Here is a 20,545-nt window from a genome sequence, read left to right on the forward strand (position 1 = left end):
GAGTCTATTTGAAATGAGAGCTTACCTTAACTGTTTAATAACAAGAGAGCTGGTGGAGCTTTCAATAATTAAATTCTCTGCCCATGCATGAAAATAAAATAATGAAAGAAAGATGGTGCATGGAAACAACCATTCTAAAACGATGGTATGAAAGACTGGTACAATACCACACACACGATTGATAAATGTAACGAAACTAACTGGTGATCAGTTATTTTCATATGCTTCCTTCTTTTTACTGGAGCTGATTCGTCACCAATATAATCATGTAACGGACAAGGGAGGCCGTTAACCGGAGATGAGTTCAAAAAACTCAACCCATTGATATGTAGCTTCTAACCACAACTTCTCAAGAAACCACAAAATCTCAAGAAATAAAAAGACTCTGAATGAAGTGAGTTTGGAGAGGCCCGCCCGTGGCACCAGTTCCCTGTACTAGTAAACAGGACACTTTAATAAAATTGTAAGATGCAGCTTCGCCTTCTTACCTTGGAAAGGGTCCTCTCCATTTATATTGCCTTCAAGTTGTTGACTAGTTATTAACTATTTGTCCAGTTCCTGAACGATTAACTATTTTTTCGAGCTTTCGGGCACTTTGAATTTTTGAGCCGAAATAAATATTGGCATCCACTCGAAGTGAACTGCACACTCTTAAAAGAGAGCCTAAAATTGAGAACATACCAGTGATAGGAAGAAGAGAACAGTGTGAACCTTGAATTCTGGAGAAGGTTCATCGCTAATCACTCAAAAAGAGTGCCAATAGAGTAACTTAAAATCGGAGTAGTTGTTTCCGCAGATATCTGTAGATTTATAAAAAATAAATTACTGGTAAATACCAGGCATTTTTCGCTATTTAAACATAATTTATTTGACTACTGCTATGTATATTTTCTCAAGGTCAAAAATGAAGTAACTACCAGTTTCAAGTATTTTTTATCAGAGTAGAAAACGAAAATGGTAGGAAAGTTAACACTTTAAAGTCAGACAATGCTTTAGAATTTAGAAATAGTGAGATGCAAGAAATTTTGTTGGAAAAAGGTCCCAAACACCAGAGAAAAGTTCCTTACATTCCAGACAGAATGGGGTAGTTAAGGAAGATAATGAAACGATCGGTAAAGTAGCCAGGACCATGATTGCTAGCGAAAATTTGCTCACTTCGTTTTAGGTTGATGCGGTTAACATTGCAGTCTATGTATTGAATAAAAATGGGACGAATTCGGTTGACAAAAAATCCCCATATGAAAACTGGCAAGAAAAGGTTACAAATCTGAGTCAGTTTAAAGTGCTTGGAACAAACAAAGGTAATGGTTCATATACTCAAACAGAAGAGAAAGAAGTGGAACAAAAAGGCTGAAGAAGGGATTATGGTTGGTAATAGCGATGTCGTACTAGCGATAACAAGGCCTACAAAATCTAGATCCCCTAGAAAAACTAAGTAGAAGTACACTGTGAGCTCATTTTCAATCAGGAGCTGAGACATAACAAAACAACTATGAATCAAGTGAAGACAAAATAGATACTTGAAAGTTACACGTATGGAGATGTTGGAAAAGTCTTCAAAGAATCTGGCATTGCAAAAGAGCCTGAAATAGTTAATGAGTCATATAAGGAAGAATGTGATAGCTCGAATCATGAATCGCCAAATCAAATTCAATTTAATAATACCAAACAATCGTTTGACGAAGTCAGCTGACGTATCATACAGAAAAGCTGTAGGTAGCCTGCTATTCTTATCGATGATTACACGACCAGACATATAATTCGCAGCAACAATACTGTTCGAGTTCAAAAGGTTTCTCGGGCATGTGGTTAAGAAAAGTTAAATAGCTGAAAAGCACGGACGAATTTGGTATAAAGTTGAGTGCTGAAAACTCAACAATTAGAAGTTGAAACTTGTAACGGGGTAAAATTTAATTTATCATCAAGGAAAATCGTGGTTTCCCACGGCTGGTCAGTTACCCGAGCCGAAACCCCAAATAAGTACCCGTTAGAGTTTTTCGACTTGTCGCCGAGTGCGCTAATTAAAGAAGCTCGGACTTCTGTCCCAAAATTAATTAAGTGGGGAGGCCATTTTCCGGAAGTTTCCGAAAATGGCCGAGCTGAAAATATATAACAACAGGACAGCCGCAAAATCGGGAGAGAGTCGGTCGAGCCGACAAGCCTAACGGACGTCCATTTGCCGTGAGCCTTCTCCAGAAGACCGGAAACCAAGGAAAGACCAAGGGAAGCTAGAGAGACGCCAACAGTATCATCCGGTGAATAAGTGTTAAGTTTAATGTTAATATCGAAGGGCTGTGCATATAGTAATTCTCGGCAGGTAAGCCAGAATTATTAAATTAACTTACATTGAGAGTAAAATTATTAGAAGTATTAACAACTTTGTGTCTTGAATAGAGCAAATCCTCGGCGAGGAAGCCAGAATTTATTGTAAAGAAATAAAATAATAATTAACCAGGTGTTTGGTAAAATAATTCTCGGCAGCGAGGCCAGAATTTATAATAGTTATTTAGTCCTTGTTGTATAATAAATTAATCGGTAAATTAATAAGATAAAATTTACAAGACTGAAAATCAAGTGCTATGAAAATCGCGATGAAAGATTGAGATTTTAAAATTGAGAATAATAAGTTGATGTCCGAAAATTGTTAAAAGAAAATCTAAAGTTTAACGCGAAGAGAGAAAGACACGAATTCGAGAGAGATAGCGTCAGTTATTCGAGAAAGAAATCTAATACTTGATGGAAATTTTTACTGGTAAAATATTATAAAGTAATTAAATAATTATATAAAAGAGAGAAGTGAATTTAACTAAATTAAGTAAATTTAAAATATTAGTGAGAAAATTTTATATAAATTAAATTCGGTGTGTGTGTGTGAATTAAGTCCAGTGGACAAGAGAAAGATAAATTCAACGTGTGTGTGTGTGTGTGTGTGTGTGTGTGTGAAACGAAATAATTCCAGGGGAAATTTTAATTAAATATTTTGGAAATAATTGGATCCAGGGGATCCGGCAAGTTGCCAATTTTTATTTTAATAGATCCAGGGGATCAGGTCGGTGGCCAGTATTAAAGTCCAGGGGACTAAAATTTAATTAGATCCAGAGGATCAGGCCAGGGGCCAATTGAATATTTTGTTTAATATAAAGTCCAGGGGACTAAATTTTATTTAAGATCCAGGGGATCAGGCCTGGGGCCAAGTTATAGTAATAAGTCCAGAGGACTAAATTTCGAATAGATCCAGGGGATCAGGCCAGGGGCCAATTAATTATTTTAATTTTATAAGGTCCAGGGGACCAAATATTTAATGTAATAAAGTCCGGTGAACTCAGGTGTAATAAATTAATTATAAGTGAAGTAAAACCCGGTGGGTATAGTTGTAGTGATAAATAAAATTGTTAATTATATTAATAAAGTATTGTGTGATAAATTTAATTCCTCATCCTATCTTACTCTCATAAAATTCAACGACCCTGAAATTAATTTAATATAACATCTCCGGTTCTGGAAGGCCGAGTCTTATCTTCCAGTGGCGCCCTTATTAACAACTATTAATAAAGGGGCCAAACTTGGCAAGGTGGAAAATTACCCTGTTACAAACTCAACAATTAGAAATTTTTCTATGTTATTCTTATGGAAAATAGAAAAGTGCAATGCGGAACCTCTTAATGTTAATACTAAGAGCTCTAATTTTCACGAACGTCTTTTTTTATCTAAATGAAACTTTTGAACCTATTTCCGAGAAGAAAAAAAAAATTAGTTATTTGTTGAAACACCCTAGTACATACAAAATTTTTATTTAATTTTTCATATAAAAAAAGTTAGATTATAAATTAATGAAAATTTTTCAATCTATTTTTTTCTTGGGATTACAAGTTACAAATAAAGTTATCGTTCAGAAGTAATTATATCATAAATTTAATGCGCTATTTGCAATTTCCAAGAACTAGCCTGGTATTTCCTAAAATGTTATGGTAATTTTACTAGAAATTGTGATGAGTCATAGATATTAATTTTAATTTTAAAGAAAAAATGAAAGGAAAAATTAAGTTTAAAAGAAAAAATTTTATAATAATATGATGAAACTATTTACGAATAGTAAAAAGTTTATATAAACAAAAAACATTTGAGGTTTCGAAGAGTCATGTAATGGGTTTCGACCAGAGATTCCCGCGACGGTATGGGGAGTCACCACTAGACGTGATTGAATACTGTCGACTTTCTACGTTAAACTAATAATTAAGAACTATTAAGCTCCAATCAAGTAGCATGAAAGATTAGACTCAATCACTCACTGTGAGAAAATATTCAATAGAAGAGAAGCAAGTGCCTTCGAGGAAGATACTCGCGAGCAGGTTTTGAATGCCCAAACGAAAATAATTTGTTTAAGGGAAAATTGCAACGAATCTTCAATTTATATTTATTAAGTATATATCTATATATTTTTGAATTCTGGAATCCAGCAAACAATTCACAATAAGGTTAATTCTCAAGTATTAGAGTAATTAATAATTTGAAAAATTACTATATATTCTACAAAAATTAGTACAGTGAATTTCGTAGGATTTGCAATAGATCCTGATCGATCTGATTTTACAGTATTTTACGGCATCATTATTGTGTTTGCGGTGGCATTGTCGTAAATGAATACGGTAACTCTATGGCAGTTTCTGGTAAACTATGGTAGACTCCGCGGAAATCACGGAAAATTCCGCTTAATCTACCAACGTAGCATACTAGAAATTATCGTAAAGTTACCGTACTCATTTTTGGTAGTGTCACTGTAAAACCAAATAATAATACCGTAAAATCAGATCCACTTGGATAACATGCACTGCCTTAATGCGATGTCGTATAAAACTATCTAACGTTTTTTTTGTTATTAATACTATCCTCATGTGAAAGCGCGTGCTATTTATATAAAAGAAGTGTATTACAACAAATATGATTAAGTTCAATACTCGTGATTGATGTAGACATTTTTCAATATCTATTCCAAATTTTAACAAAATTATATTTAAAAATAACGTAAATGTTATAAATTCATATTTTCACACAACTATTTTATATGAGCATCACTGAATTTACGATAATATTGCTAAAAACATAAAGAAGAAGTCGATATCTTGAAGTATTTTAAGCTATTCTCCAGTAAGTTTGACATAATGTGTGTTACGTATTGCTAAGTATTCTAATAGATTTACTTAAGATGTCTTATGGAAGTATTTTGTCTCAGACTTTCTCAAGATTGATAATGTACAATTGCTTAATATGTAAGATGGAAATTCACAGAAAACTGCCCAAGAATGCTACTAAGGTATATACCGCTCTTCAACGTAATTTTTTCATGAAAGTATCCGAAAAGTATCAAAGTTGAGTAAGTACTCCAACATATTTTAAAATCGTACTTACGTTTTAGCTAGTTTTTTCCAACGATTTTTGAGAAACAGTTTTCCTTTTTTTTTTCACTACTCATCTTATGGTAGGGGGACCAGATTTGATGATAGTCTAAAATGTTGATGATTTTGGTATTTTCATAAAATCAATTTATTTTTAGTTTTAGGGTATAATACGCTGTTAGTACGATTTTGTTGTGTTTCCTCTGTATTTAATAAAATTTATTACTCTGCACACAGAATTTATTAAGTAGTTCACATGAGATGTTGAATGAAGTCATGAAAGTACAGTCTCTTGAATGAAGTTATAGGTTCCACCCCATCAGACTTTAATAGTAAGTAGATACTAAAGTAGCATTAACATGAAAAAACGAAAGTATAATGTTTCAACCCTTATTTTACTGTGTATATATGCATATTAGACTGGTCAAAAAAAAGAAAAAAAATTTTTTGCCATCATTTTAAAAGTTTCTCTAAGGTATAAAAAAATTTTTCGCCAAAGGCAAGCGTGATATTTCAATTCTACAAGGTGCTTAATCATTTTTTGTTTTTCTATATAAATAGCATGTAAAAAAATTTTTCTTTCGTTTACTTCAGTTAAAACTACGAAAAACATTTTTTTTTCGTTTTTGATATTGATATTCATATAGAAAATTTAATTCTCTACAAAAAAGATTTGAATTGGTTTTATCGTAATCCTAACTGGTAAAAAGTTATCGTGCTTTGAATACTCGCAACTAAGTAAATTCTAAGGATGATATTTATAAAGCAACGGTTTGCAGTAATTAACATCACTTATAGATAATTTCTTAAATTTTGATAGATATGTAATCATATATGATTTTTATATATTTCTTATATGATCATATAGAAATTATATATGAATATATATGTTAATATATGATCATATAAAAACTTATTTTCCCGGGATATACTAATTAAACTATATATATAATACACAGAAAGAAAATTCTACAAAAATTTACGATGTTAACATCGTAATCGTGGACTAGACTTTTATTAGCGTCAATTTTTAAATGTCTTATTTCAAAATATACTATGTAGGTTACATTTTTTACTATTTAACATTGTAATTTTAACAAAGACTTTTAGGATTAAAAATTATTTAAAAAATTACAATATTAACATCGTAAAAGAAATTAAATAATAATTACAATTCAAAAACAATATTTATTTCTATATTTATCTTTTCATGTACTTTTGAATAAAATAAATATCACAGTGTTGCCTCTATTATAATACGATGGAAGCTATAAAAATTATGATGTTGCATCGTAATTTTTAGATAGTAACTGCGTCATCCGTAAGAGGCGCTCTCTTGACTTATGGCTGTTTATTTAAATCGTTCATATCGATCTTAAAAACAACTTAAACTTGTATGCTCATCGGTGGCCGAGTGGTTCAAGGCGTCGGACACTTCGCACTCGAAAGGGTTCGAATCCAACTGCCGAACGATTACTATTTTATTCTTTTATTTAAAACCTTTCTTCAAATTTTACGATGTTCACTTCGTAATTTATATTAAGGAGCTTAATACTTTGTATTATTTGTCAAAAGTATTATTTCTTAAATAAAATTTCCATCGCTACATCGTAAAAATTATTATTTTAGAGGTCTAGTTTAACACCGCAATAATTAATAGGACAAATGACGATATTAGCATCATAAATTTAACTGAAATTTTTTTCCGTGTATAATAAACACATATTTTTAACTTCCCGCTAGGAAAATTATTAATTTTCAAAAATTCAGGAAGTTATTGGTTTCACCCCGATTTTCGAAAATCGAATTTTCATCAGATGTCGACGTTTTGAGGTCCTAGGAAGCTATTCTGACTATTTTCAGAAGGATGTCTGAGTGTCTGTAAGTGTGTGTGTGTGTGTGTGTGTGTGTGTGTGTGTGTGTGTGTGTGTGTATGGATGTAAACTCTTAATATCTTTTTAATGAACTGACCGATTAAAATGTTCGAGGTGGCAATCGAAAGAGTTTGTTGGCCATTAACTTTTCTGAGAATTTCAAATCGATCGATCAAATAGACTCTAAGATATGGAAGAAGAACAAAAATTAAAAAAAAAATTTTTTTGTTTTTTTTCAAATTTTTCAGAAATGGCTCGTTCGATTAATTCCAAAATCGAATCAGCACAAGAATGTAATAAAACGCGTCGATTGCCGCCTTAACCATTCCAATCGGTTTATTCGTTCGAGAGAAATCGATCGAGAAAGAAATGGTGAAAAACGATTTTCTTCGATTATCTTCGAAGCGACTCATCCGATCAATTCCAAAATTTGACCTGCTCTAGAACTTAAAAAAATACATCAATTGCTGCCTCGACCATTAAAATCGGTTAATTGGTTCGTGAGATATCGTAAGAGAAAGAAATACTAAAAAACGATTTTTTTTTAAAACAATGGCAAATAAAAGTATTTTCGAGCTTGAAGAGCTCGAAAATGTATTCAAAACAATGTTTTCGAGCTCCTTGACCTCGAAAACAGCGGGAAGTTTTAGGGCTGGCCTGCAGGGTCAAACGATAGACAGATTTTTTTTAATTACAAAAAGTGAATTATGAATAATTTTTAAGAGCAAGTTAGTATTTACTTATGTTTATCTAATTTTATTTTTTGCACATACAAAAAATATAAATTACATAATCAAATCTATTGTAGCACAAATTAAGTTCTGACGTCATATCTGATCAAATTTTCTTTCGTTGCGGGTATTCAAAACCCGATAGCTTTTACCCATCAGGATTACGAGAAAACTATTTCAAAGCTTTTTGGTAGAGAATGGAACTTCCTATAAGAACATTAGGGTGGTCCTTAGCAGGGATGTTTTCGAATTTCTTTGCTCCCAGGGGCTCGAATGTTTCCGAATGGATTAAAAAAAAATTTCCTCAAAATTTGAGCTCTTAATATTGGCTTTAAGATAGTCCGCATTCTAACCAAAGTTTCTTATGGAAATAACATGGGAAAAATTTCTTTCGTTCTTTAGAATTTTCTAACTTGGGGACCACTAATTCTTAAATAATGAGACATACATATTTTTATAGCGAATTTAATGCTCTACAAAAAAGGTATCTTATGGTTTCTCGCTAAGTTGATTGGTTCAAAAGTTATTCGAGCTCAAAAATTAATTTTTATATAAATGTTAATATTATCAATCATATTTATAAAATAAACCTATGTGTTATGAAATTGACTTATATTTTTAATTTCTAAGCGTTCCAATTTTCCAAACCTTTGTCAGAACTTTTCAACGTAATCACCATTTAAAAGAAATAAAAAATATAAGTGGCTTATATATAATTTGAACATAGTCTTATTCATATCGCTAAGGTCACTCCAGTTTTTGAAACGGTTTGTAATGTGTACAGGTGTTTTAAGCCTAAGTCAATCTGAATGGTGTAGAAATGGGGATTTCAAGAAGGGTTTACTGTTGGTGAGAAGTTTGAAAGCTGTTAATGACATAGCTAAGCGTGCAGTTAACTTAATTAAAGATTACAATTTCATATTAAGTAAGAATCCAGAGCAGCAGCAATTTATAGTTGTTTTTTTACAGAATATAAGCAATATTATGTTGACATTCGAAAAAATTAAATCGTTGAAAATAGGAAAACGGTATCAAATTTCATCTGTATCTTAATTTAGTATTCTTAAATATTGAGAAACTTTCGTTTTTTAATCGACGAAATATGCGTATTGATAACAGTTACAAAAAAAAATCTGGGCATCGGTTGGCCTTGCAGGCTAGCCTCAAAACTTCCCGCTGTTGCACACACACACACACATCTACACACACACACACACACACATCTACACACACACACACACACACACACACACACACACACACACACTCGGACATCATTCTGAAAATAGTCAGAATAACTTCCTAGGGCCTCAAAACGTCAACATCTGAGTTAAAAATTATATTAACATGAATTGATCATAAATAAAAGAACTTAAAAAAAAATGTCATAAATTTTATAGCACAAATAGATATCTCATAAAAATACTTAATAATATTGACAATTATATAAAAATTAAACTTTGAGCTCGAATAACTTTTGAATCAATAAACTTAGCGAGAAATCACTAGAGATCTTTTTTGTTGAGCGTTAAATTCTCTGTAAAAATATGTATGTTTCATTATTTTAGAATTAACTATCCCCACATTATAAAATTTTGAAGAACGAAAGAAATTTTTCCCATGTTATTTCAATAAGAAACTTTGGTTGGAATGCGAACTATCTTAGAGTTAATATTAAGAGCTCAAATTTTAAGGGAATTTTTTTTTATTCATTTGGAAGCATTCGACCCCTTGGGAGCGAAGAAATTCGAAAACATCCCTGCTAAGGATCACCCTAAAGAACATGTACATCAAAATGAAAAAAATAGCTATTTTCGATACATATGATTAAAACGAGGTTTTGTGGTATGCTTGTATTGGTGACACAAGTCTTGGGTTATGACACATTCTCAACGAGAACGAGTACATACATCTTTCTCACACGAACGAATCGACTTTGGTTCACTAACATTTATAAAAAGAACCCGTACGAAAAAAGTATATATCCGGGATATATCCAGGCAAAATTGAATATATGTCTCATATACGCGATATATATTCAGGTTTGCCCGAATATAAACTTTTTTCATACACGGAAAAAAAAATTCATTGTCCAAGACAAGATAAAATTCGTTTTTTTAAATATTTTGTAAGTGTCAAGGCTTTTTTCCATCGTTTTTTTAGGTATCTATAGGTCCCTATGATGTTTTTGGCCAGTCCACATAGGTTCGCTAACGAATCCGAATTACAGTAAATTACCGTATTTACAGCAAAATACTGTATTTTACTGTAAATTTTCCTTACGGAAAAAAACTGATGAACACTTATGAACACTATTGATAATTTATTAGTATTGATAAGTGTTTTAATAATGATTATTAGTAACCATTAGTACTCTGATTAGTGAATCTAACAACACTATTGGATGTGATTAGTGTTGGATAGTGTTTTATTAATGTTCATAAGTGCTTCAAAAAATGAATCTTGCAACACTATTGGAAGTCGGTAGCGTTGTAAGAGTGTTCATTAGTCAAAGTACTAATGGATCTTGCAACACTATTGAAAATGGTTAGTCTTAAACAATGCTATATTAGTGTTCGTGAGTACTAATGAATCTGGCAACACTATTGGAAGTGGTTAGTTTTAAAAAATGTTCTATTAGTGTTCATAAGTACACTGGCTAATAAATCTTGCAGCACTATTGGAAATGGTTAGTGTTGTATTTGTGATCATTAGTACTCCATATACTGGTTCTTGCAGCACTACTGGAAGTAATTTGTGTTTTAATAGCGTTTTATAATTGATCAATAGTAGTATAATTATTGAATTTTACATTATTGCTGGAAGTGATGAGTGCTGACTAGATTTCAATAGTGTTCATTAGTAATCCGAATAGTCGGTACTACTCTACTGTAAAATTCAAATGAATGACACTAAACGCACTAATGACACTAAACCATTAGTGCGTGAAAAAACCGAGGCATTAGGGTTTCTCATTAGTGCTGATTAGTTTTTTTCCGTAAGGGTTGCCGTATTTTACGGTAATTTGCGGTTATTAATCACAATTTGTGGCATTTTTACCGTTTCACAGTGAAATACTCCACTTTATAGTAAAATGCCGTAATTTTGCAGTGAATCTGCACGTTTACGGTGAAATATCGAACTTTTACCGAACAATACCGCAAGATTGCCTTGAATTTACGGCGAATTAATCGAAACTTTACCGTTGAAATGCTGTAATTTTGCGCAAAATACTGTATTTTACTGAACAATAGTTTAATTTGACGTACAATACTGTATATTACCGCTATTCTTCCGAATACCGTAAATTATGGCAATTACCAGAATTTAAGGTAATTTACGGTAATTTGGATTGTTCGGGGTTCTCGTTCCAAGATTTAGAAGAAGTTACCAAAATTTTTGAGATCTCTTGTTGTGTCGTGGTTTTGCTTATAAAATAAAAAAAAATAAATATTTATTAATTATTATAGTGATGACATAAATCAGTAGTATACGTCAGTGCACTACGCATAGTGTATTAGACTTAATGTTAAACTGTAACTGGTTATCGAATTTGGTTACTGTTTGTATGAAGAGGACGTTCGTTTTGCCTTTTGCTATCAAATCTTAGATTCGCTACAACATATTCTTATACAGTAGCTAAAAATTTCCTATTTTCGAACGAAACCTTAATTTATTATGTATTTTTTTCTTATGTACCTTGAGCTTTCTGAGCCCTAATTTATCTTTAACATTTAATTATGGAAACTAAAAATTATTGAAAAAAAAGTTATATTTCAATCCGATTTTGAGGATTTGAATTTTTAGCAGATATTTACGTTTCAAAGTTTAAATAATCGATATGAACTATTTTTGAGTGTACGAGTATCCGTATACGTGAGCGTGTGTGTATAAGTGTTGAGAAAAATTTGCTTTACAACCATGTCCGGAACGAATTGGATCAAAATTTTTGGTGATGATTTAAGGGTTTCGTTCAAGCTGAAGTTAACTAGTTTGTGAGGCCTATTAATTATCAAAATTCCCAATAAAATTCCATTCCTGAGCATTTTTTCTACTTGCAGAAAACAAAATAAATTTCTATCGAACAGCTGAGTTTCAGAAATGAAACTAAAACCAATTCTTGGTAATTGTGTAGAATCTTGGTTTCATCTATTTTTTAGAAGGAAAAATCTAAAAATAGACAAATGGCTTTGAGACCAATTTCAACCGCAAGCATTTTTCGGCGGGTTAAAATTACATTTGCTTAATTAGATGTTTATTAGGTGTCAATAAGGTATAAGAGTATACTAAAAATATAAAAATGCTCTTATTTTAGGTTTTTCATAGAAATTTTTCAGTTCCGTGCTGCACTGCACTAAATGACATAATTGTTTGATTATTTTATGTACTGACTCTTAAGTCAACCACCAAAACTTAAAATATGCCTGTTTGCCATAATGTGTGTAATCTCATTCTAACCACTCTTGCCTTAGACTACATCTCTTACTAATATGTGCGGGCGTAAACCTGTGTTGTGGGCTTCAGCCAGACACTATACTAGCCAAGGGACGTGGATACCGTCCAAACTACTTGTATCGAAATGTTAGGTGACCTGTTGTATACATTAGAAGTATTCAAATAACAAAAAAATGCCAATTTTCACTATTACAAGAGTGCAAAAATAATTTAAACTCTTAGTTAGACCCATAGATTTTCACCGTCCATCTTACGGTATTATAAAAAAATTTAATCATATATTAGAAAAATTTATTTTAGAAAATTTGCATGATTTAATGTTATTTTGGTCAATTTTGTACATTTCGATTGCAAGGGCTGGATAGCTATCTGGCGTTAAAGACAAAAACACATATAGAAAATTTAATCCGCCATGTAGCAGAACACGTAGAAAAAACTTGATTATAAATATTTGATGTGCAAGCACCTAGAACTTTAAAAAATGTGTGGGGCTATACATCTAAACAACTACCTAATTCTTTTTTGAAAATTTTTAGTTTTCATTCTAAGTAGGTAAAAATATTTATGTTATTAACCTACAAAATATTATACTTGGTCATTTTTTAATATTACTTCACTAATTGTCTTGTATATCTAACGATGTACTCATACTCAGGAGAAACAGAGGGCACCTGTGCGGCAGGTGAATCAAAGTTCTCGACCTAGTAACATTAGTGAATATCAACTCAATTATCTGACTAATCCATTGCTTAGAAAGTGAGTCTAAACATTCCTTTTTAATTTGTTTTACCAAAAAGAAGAAAAAATGTGTCAAATTAACATGAATAAAAGATTTGTGTGTTTTTTTTTATGTTTGGATAGAACATGACTCAAGTAGTTCGCAATACTTTTTTGAATATAAAAAAATATTACCTAACGATTTGTTGTAAGAAATTAAAATTCACACTAGACATTATCCATCTTTTTAACTTTGTAATTGGTCCACTTATTGTATCAATTGATTGTGGTCTTGATAAAACAAGGGCCCACACATGTGTAAAACTTAAGGTGTCTTATGTACCTGTCCAGCTATGCTCAGTAGAATCTCAGGACGAGGGTAACCCCGTACTGGACCACGCAGTATTACAATTAAGAGAGAGAGATCTTATACTAAACTTATCAGGAAGGTTTAAAAGGCTAGACAATTAATTAATATGTTTTAATAAACTGATAACCATGGCATTTATTGCAAACGAAGTCGCCTTACAATTAATAAAATGGATATGAACAATAAATAAAATGGCTGATGATACTGACTTGACGTTACTATGAAATTTATTACTGACCCTACTGATTAAATTAATAATGACTCGGCTGGTGAAATTAATAATGACTTGACTGATTAAATTTACAAATATTACAATGACTCTACACAGAAAAAAAGGATATCTTGGCGTAAGAAATTTTTTCTTGCCGCAAGAATATTTTTTGCAATTTTGAATGAAAACGAAAATTTTCTTGGTTCAAGAGCAAAATTTTCTTAAATTTAGTCATCTTGGCATAAGATTTTTTTTTTATTCAACCAATATAATATATGTTTCTTGAAGTAAAAAATATTTTCTTAAAGTGAGAAAAATAAATATTTTGCTCCAATATATAATCAATTGCCCGAAAAGTAAAATATTCTTTCTTGAAGAATAATTTATTTTGAATCGAGATGATTTGTGACTCGAGTCAAGAATTAAAAGTACTCGATTCAATGGTAAGAAATATCTTGGCTTAAGCACTTGTTGTATTGCGGCAAGTAAGCGTAGACGTTTGAACCAACAGCAACTGCGCTCACGGCTCAACGCAATAATTCTCTTGGGAAAGCTAACTGTACTATACTAAAGTGGCGGTAGTTTAGACTCTACATTGTTCAGTGTGCTAACTAGATATGGGTAAAGTGAACGAATGTTCAGGAAATGGTCGGGTAGCATAACTGGTAAAGCTCTCACGTGATGCCGAATCGATCTAGGTTCGATTCCTACCATGAGCAAACAATTTATTTTTCTCAATTCGTTCATAAGCCATTTAATCGAGAGAGTTTATTCCTTATCCTCTCTACTGCTGTATTGCGGCGTTCTAAATATACGCATACACTTTCCTGCTTGACAATATTTAATATTTATATTAGGTTAGATTCACTGAAAAATATAAGTCGATATATTTTTTTAAGTAGAGTCATTTATTTTCTTGAATCGAGACTAGAATTTTTTTAAGTCAAGAAAAAAAATCATCAATGGGAGAATTTTATGTCTTCCGTTAAGTAAATATTTGCATGATTCAAAAAAAGTTATTTTATTAAGCTAAGATTATAATTTATTTAAATCAAAATTAAAATTTTCTCATTACAATAGACCGTTGTCTTGAGTCGATAATGTAGTTTTCTCAAACTGAGAGTAAATGTTCTTCTGCCACGCAAAAAAAGTTCTTGGTTTGAGATGTTGATATATATTGTGACAATTTACTATACTCACCAACCAAGACAGAAACGTATTTTGTTTTGATAGTTTTTTTCTACTTGGTTAGAAACAAAATATATTTGACTTGAAATAAATATTCTTAAACCAAGATTATTTAACTTGAATTAAAATTTTATTATTCTTGATACAATATTTTTATAATATGAGTCGAAGAAAATATTCTCGGATTAAAAAACCCAATTACTCAGCCCAAGAATAAAAAAATGAAGGCGAAATTATCTTGGGCCAAGTCAACCTTTTTTTCTGTGTACTATTTTAATAATTAACAATTTTATAAATGATTTTACTCGACAAAACAACTCCATTCACTTCAACTTATTACACTCCTTCCGACGATCCAATTTCCTCTCCAATCCAATAACCTCCAGATCCTCAAATCCTCTAATCCTCCAACAGTCCTCCAGCAATCCAATATCTAGATCCAATCCACAGCAATTCTCCAGTATTCCAATAAATTATAAAATAAACTTAATAAAATACGCTTCCACGAAACGTGAACTTATCAGCTCTTGGCTCTTAATGACGTCTGTAGTAGCTAAAACCAAACGTCGAGGAACTCGACCACAGCGACCCAGGCGCATAAGTGGCTATACTGATTTCCGGGTTGGCAGTTGTTGACGAAGGAAGCCGGATCTTTTGGCGCGAGTCGAAATTAAATTTAAACGGAATGTTAAAGCATTCCACCCCGTTACAACTTCGCGCTATAAAAATTTAAAAGTTTCAAAAAAGGGAAGTTATTGATTCCAGACCGATTTTCGAAAATCGAGTTTTCATTAGATCTCGACGTTTTGAGGTTCTAGGAAAATATACTGACTATTTCTGGATGGGCATCGGTGTGTGTGTGTGTGTGTAGATGTGTGTAAACTAATTTTTGCCATACAATATCTTTGGAACGAATCGAGCGATTTGGACGTTCTTGGCAGTAGTCGAAAATGCTCGTCGAGACTTAGATCTGATTAGATTTTGAAGTCGATCGGTCGAGTAGATTACGAGTTATACGAAAAACAAAAGTAAATTTTTTTTTCCCACGTTTTTCTCATATAACTCATAAACTACTTGTCTGATTTGCCTCGAAATGTATGCAGTTCTAAGTATTGATGAGACCTTTCGATTGCCGCCAAGAACGTTTATATTGGTTGATTGGTTCTAAAGATATCGTACGTCAAAAATTTATTTTTTTAACTTCCCGCTAAAAAAATCGATGATTTTCAAAAATTTCGGGAAGTTATTGTTTTGACCCCGATTTGCGAAAATCGAAATTCCAACAGATGTCGACGTTTTAAGATTCTAGGAAGCTATTCTGACTAAATTCAAGATAATGTCCGTATGTATGTAAATATTCTGTAACTTTTGAACGGATGCATTCGACGCGGCTTGTTAAATATTTTGAGAACTGAAAATTTGAACTTAATCGGTAGAGTACGTTCGGAGATATTTCAAAAATAAAATTTTTTCAAAAATGCTTTTTTTTAATAACTTTTAATTCGCTCGATGGAAAGACCCCATAATCTAATCAGCTCTCAAACTTTTTAAGCCACGTCGAATGCCACCTCAACCATTAAAATCGGTTCATTTGTTCAAGAGAAACCTTTAACGAAAGAATTAAAAACAAATTTTTTTTTTAGTTTTTTTGAAATTTCTTAAAAACGTCTTGCTCAATCAATTTTAAAATTTGATCAGCTCTAGAACTCAATAAAACGCGCCGATTGCCACCTTAACCGTCTCAATCGGTGAATTCGTTCGAGAGATATCGTTGTAGAAAAAATGCTAAAAACGTTATTTTTCGAAAACAAAGGTATACAAAAGTGTTTCCGAGCTTGAAGAGCTCGAAAATGTATTCCCAACAATGATTTCGAGCTCAAGAAGCTCGAAAACAGCGGGAAGTTTTGGGGCTGGTCCGCAGGGTCAACTGACAGGCCGATTTTTTGGTTGAGCAAACAACAAAATAAACATTTTTTGACTTCGAAAAACCCAAAAATTTGTAAATAATAACGTTTTCGAGCTTCCTGAGCTCGAAAATAGCGGAATATTTTGGGGTTGGCCCACAGGATCAACTGTTTTTCAGATTGTTTTTATTAGAAATAGTGAAAATATGTGGCTCTAAAAAGTCATTTTCAAAAAACGAAGTTTCAGAAGATAACCATACTAGTTCTAATTTGCTTAAAAAAAAGAAAAGAATATTCTCATACTTGTAAGAAAGGTAATGATGCTAATAATAATAAAATTGTCGTTACATTAAAAATTGAAATTTCTCTTCTCTCTAGCATTACTGTTATTATTATATCTCACCAGTCTTTATATGTGATTGAATGTGTTAACGATTTATCATATAGTTTAATGAAGACAAAATTAAGATCTGTAAAAAAACTTTATAGGGCGGAGTGGAACTAAAATAAAACTAGGTGACAGCTTATTGAGCCGAATACTTAATTGAATATTTATTATTTTTTTTTTTAATACGATTTTACAGATACACTAAATCGTACTGTTTGTATTAAAAATAAATGGATGTCAACGCCTTGTAAAAGCAGTTAATTAACAGAGTCGGTTTTGGTAACACGATCGGCAGCAGGCTAGTGAGCCTACTCTTATGGAATATATACTGTCGTATGGCTTTTTCAGTGCAATCGAATATTCTTACCTCTCCTCACGTATCTGTACATTTGGAGCACGCGTCTTCAACAGGATCCTCTTTCATCGGTTATGGCTTTTTAACCGTAATACGATCAATTATTCAGCTTAATGCACTTCAACATCATTAACCATATGATCTTATGACATAAAATAATTTCAAGACTTCGGTTCAAAAATTTTTTGGATTGAACTAACTTTTTCCTGCGATGATTTATCAGCACCAATTGTAAGTTTCTTTTCCCCTAAATTTTTAAAACAAGTTTTAAATAAAAAACATTTGTCCGAGTTATTTTATTGACTCGGAATTTTCACTTGTTCTTATCGTAATTTGCTCATTATAATGAAATGCAGTTTTCGGTATGAATATAATTACTGTATAAATCAATTAATGATTCTTTTGCAATGGAAACTACGTTTCTATTCCAATATAACGATAAAGAGTTAATAGTCGATCTACTTTTTCGAAAGTAATGTAGCTCATCTTGAAAATTCAATGTTACTTTTAAATTAAAAAATACTCTTAATCTTCATTTTTCGAAATTTATTACGTGTACTTTTACGCGCGTTGTTGGCTCAAAGTATATGTTTAAATTCAGTTGTACGAGAAAACCCGTTTATGTCAGATGGTTGAAGTATAATTTTTGTATGAAATATAATTTCTTCGAAATAGGGAAAAAAATAATTTTATCTAAAATGGAGTAATCAATTTTTTAAACAAATAAACAACTTTTATAAGAGTCACTATAATCAATTTTACTTCTAAAAATTGTATTTTTAACTGATGTCTAAATTTTTTAGATTTTGAGAGTTGTATGCTATTGTTTTTACAAAAATGTTTGAATGTGAGTATGTATGCATGCAAACAAAGTTATACAATATTATATTTCATGATATTTTTGTATCAAGTAAGGTGATTTAAATGATTTTTGCAATGATCGAAAGTTAAGATTTCAAGACTTTGCCTTTTTGATTAATCAACTTTCGCGATAAATTAACAAATAAACCGATAAAAATTTTAATTTTCCTCAATAGCCAAGACAATTACTTTCTGATAGAGCAAAAAAAATAAATTGACGTTCTAAACCAAAATGAAATAACTTTTTTTTCTCGAGGTTGACTTAAGTGTTTTGTTGAAAAAATCACATTGGATAAAAAATTCTTTAGTCAATACTACCGCTATGTATGAAGATTTTTCTATTCTTCTCTTCTGTTCTTTGGATGCATGTAAGATCCATGAACAAACACATTTTATTTCTATTTTTTTGACTGCTTATACGTGTTGTGTCTGTGGTAGGATGATGATGGATTAAGCTATTTACCGTGAATTCAATTTTTTTTCTTCGTCCAAATTGATCCAAGTTATTATTAAAATTTAATTTTATAAGTGCTGAAAATTTGTGTTTTCACATGCAGCCTTTGAATTGAGCTGATTTTATCGGCTATCTAACCCTGGTTAAAGTCGTATTCGGTTTTTGGCGTGTCAGCTGTTCTTAAAGCCAGAGGCTTCAAGGCTCTAAGGTCATTCAACTCAACGTTTTTTGTGTTTGCAGACAAAAAATGGTTTTAATTATGTGTAGCAAGTGCAGTAATTAGTATTGGAATAAATTTTCATTTCATTTTGAAATTTTATAATTATTGCTACACTACTTGACGATTCTATCAATTGAGAATATAAACACATCTATTAGTAAAATTGAATGAAAATTTTTATTTCCGTAGAAATTGCGTTAAAATGATACACTTGTAACACACTTGATTTTAGAGTGAAGATATAGTTTCTTTGGGATCGTCGAGCTCAGAATTACTTATGCTTAAGATAAAATGTTCGGATTTGAAAAAAACGTACTGACAATAATGTTTTCGAAGTTATGGAGCTTGGTGACTGCAGGGAGTTTTGAGGCTGGCTGGCCGGGTCAACCTTAAATATCAGAGAATACAAGAAATCAGAATTCAATATAAATAATTATTTGGACATTTCCCTGGTGGATCCGAATTATGGAAAATTACGGTAATTCCGCAGTTCCGGTATTTTACGGTAAACGTGCGGTATTTTACGGCAAAAATACATCTTTACTGTCAATTTGCCGCCACATGTAATTTACAATAAAATTGTGGCAAGCCTACGATATTTTACCGTGAAGTGAAGTATAAATAAACAAGCATACGGTGCTTAAGGTAAAAATGACGCCAATTACGATAAATTTCCTATTTTTACCGTAATTTGTCGTAAAATATCGTAAATTGCCGTATATTACTGTAACTTACCATAAATCGGATTTGCCAGGGTTAAGTTGACAATACTCTTGAAAGAGCTGATAACTTTGAATAGTTCTTGTGGTTATCGGAATAAAGTTTATTGAAATGATAACCGCTGGACACTTTCCTGCAATATTAACGTTAGATAGATATTTCGAACTATGTATTTGTTCTTTTGACTAATAACATTGACCTTACAAGATTTATGTTAAAGCCGATATTATTTTTTAATAATACTACTAGTTATGACTGTACTTCGAATAACAAATGGAAATACGGTTGTCCTTAATTCACATTTCTTATTAAACTTTACGAACTTATTTAAATAATGTTTAAATTTAATGGTCAATCAATCCAGATTATAAGATTTGATTCTACTTCTTGTGGCTTGTATTTATTTTGGAATTTAATTTATACCTGTTGTTTATTTTTTACAGTTTCATATAATATTTCAAAATATACCACTCTATGAAATAGTTAGATTAGAAAAACTCAATCATCTGAACGTAAATTAAATCTATTTTAATAGTTTATAATTAATAATAAAAAAATATTTTTGATAAAGTTTTCAAGAAAATCAATTAACGACTAAAGACAAACATGTGAACATATTACACAAGAAGTGGATCGACCGTAACGAGACACAGTGTGATATTAATAATTAATCTTTGAGCATACTTCAGTGAATGCGAGCACAC

This window comes from Microplitis demolitor, chromosome 2 (genome assembly GCF_026212275.2).
Source record: "Microplitis demolitor isolate Queensland-Clemson2020A chromosome 2, iyMicDemo2.1a, whole genome shotgun sequence".
Taxonomy (NCBI): domain Eukaryota; kingdom Metazoa; phylum Arthropoda; class Insecta; order Hymenoptera; family Braconidae; genus Microplitis; species Microplitis demolitor.